The sequence below is a fragment of the Nannospalax galili genome, unplaced genomic scaffold (genome assembly GCF_000622305.1).
Source record: "Nannospalax galili isolate Female #2095 unplaced genomic scaffold, S.galili_v1.0 scaffold40, whole genome shotgun sequence".
Taxonomy (NCBI): domain Eukaryota; kingdom Metazoa; phylum Chordata; class Mammalia; order Rodentia; family Spalacidae; genus Nannospalax; species Nannospalax galili.
Genome location: NW_008347810.1, coordinates 1,568,579 through 1,571,014, shown reverse-complemented (window position 1 = coordinate 1,571,014; position 2,436 = coordinate 1,568,579).

Sequence of the window (2,436 nt, the reverse complement as noted above, 5' to 3'; positions counted from 1 at the left end):
TTTTTGAGTTCTTTATATATTCTGGATGTTAAACCTGTGTCACATGTGTCACCGGTGAAGAATTTTTCCCATTCTGTGGGTTTTCTCTTCACTTTCTTGACTGTTTCTTTTGCTTTATGGAAGCTTTTTAGTTTAATGAGGTCCCACTTACTGATTGCTGACCTTAATTCCTGGAAGGTTTTTTTTAGTCAGGAGCTTAGTGGCAGAATGGAAGCTTAGAGGAGAGAGAAACAAGAGAATTTTCCCCTCTGCCTGGTTCACTCTTGCTGTACTGGGATTTTGGCATTCCTTTGTGGTTGCATACAGTGGAAAGTGGAGTCCCTTCTTAGGGTTCTTAGACTCATTAATAAATGAATTTACGAATAGACTCAAACTGAAGCTTAAGGAAAATTTTATTGGCAGTTAAAGAAAAATCTCTAGGGCAGAATAGATGTCAATCTCCTGGGTCACAATTCATCACCAAGGGAGCTCAAGGTAGGAACACAGGTCAGGAACCTGAAGACAGGAGCTGGAGTACAGGCCATGGAAGAACACTGCTTACTGACTTGCACCACTAGCCCCTGTTCAACCTGCTTTCTTATGCAACACAGGCCCATCTGCCCAGGGATGACACCACCCACAGTGGACTGGGACCTCCTATATCACTCAACAATCAAGAAGATGCCCTACAGACATGGCCATAGGTCAGTCCAATGGAGGCAATTCACCAATTGAGGCTTCCTCAACCCAGGTGTCTCAAGTTGACTGCTAAAACTATCCAGCACAAAGATATTTTAGGAAATAATTCTGTGAAGACGTTTTTTCATACTATCCTCAAAAGTCAGAACAAATGTTAAGATGGCAATTTAGTAATAATTGTAAACAAGGTTTTTTTAGGTTACTATTTAAGGAATTTTTTGGTTGATTTTTTAATTTGTTGTTTTTTTTCTCCTAATGTCTTCCTCAATCTCTTTAAGGATTTAAAATTTTCATTGTAGAGATCTTTGGTGTCTTTGGTCAGATTTATTTCAAGATATTTTACTTTTTCTTGCAGCTGCTGTGAATGGAAGCATTTCCCTCACATGTGTCAGCGGTGAAGAATTTTTCCCATTCTGTGGGTTTTCTCTTCACTTTCTAATTGTTTCTTTTGCTGTGCAGAAGCTTTTTAATGAGGTCCCACTTGTTGATTGCTAACCTTAATTGCTGAGCAACTTCTGTCCGATTTAGAAAGTCCTTTCCTACACCCGTATCTTGTAAGTTACTGCCAATATTTCCTTCTAGTAGTTTCAGGGTTTCCAGTTTAATATTGAGGTTTTTGACCCATTTTGTGGATCAAAGTGAAGAGCCATTCTCCTGTCTTATTGCTCTAGCAAGAGTTTCAAGCACTATGTTAAAGAGAACATCCTTGTCTGGCTCCCTTTGTGCAAGGTGAAAGGTAAGGATCTAGTTTCATTCTTTTACAGGTGGAGAGCCAGTTTTGATAACATCATTTGTTGAATATGTGTGTTCTTGGCACCTTTGTCAAATATCAGGTGCCTGAAATTGTGTGTACTCAGGTTTAGACCTTCAGTGATGTTCCATTGATCCTGCATCTATTGAGATGACAATGTAGTTTTTGTCTTTGAGTCCATTTATATGATTATTGACTTGCATATAATGAACCATCCCTCCATCTCTGGGATAAAGCCTACTTGATCATGGTGAATGATCTTTTTGTTGTGCGTTTTTATTCGGTTTGGAAATATTTTGTTGAGAATTTTTGCATCTATGTTCATTAAGGCCTATAGTTTCCTTTTTTGGTTGTGTCTTTACCTGGTTTGGGTATTAGAATGATGCTGGTCTCTTTGTGCTCAGGGTTGCTTTGGCTATCCAGGGTCTTTTGTGCTTTCATAGGAATTTAAGGATTTTCTAATTCTGTGAAGTATATCATGGGGCTTTTAATTGAGATTGCATTGAATCTATATATTGCTTTTGGTAGGATGGTCATTTTCATAATATTAATTCTTCCAACCCATGAGCATGGGAGGTCCTTCCATCTCCTAATGGGAATTTGGGAGTTCTCCCTCTGTTTCTATCATTTTGAATAATCTAAGTAGTATTGGTTCATGATCTTTAAATACCTGGTAGAATTCTGCTGTAAATCCATCTGGGCCTGGGCTTTTTCTAGTTGGGAGGCTTTGTATTACTGTTTTAATTTCCTTATAATTTTTGGGTCGGTTTAAACTGTTGATCTCTTCTTGGTTTAACTTTGGTGGTTCCCATGATTTCAGATATCCGTCCATTTCTTTTAGATTTTCAGATTTAGTAGCATATAGGTTTTAAAAATATTCCCTTATAATGGTCTGGATCTTTTGGGTGTCTTTTGTGATGTTTCCCCTTTTATCTCTGATTTTGCTGATTTGGATCTGCTCTTTCTTTCTTTTGGTTAACTGGGCTAAGGGTCTGTCTATCTTGTTT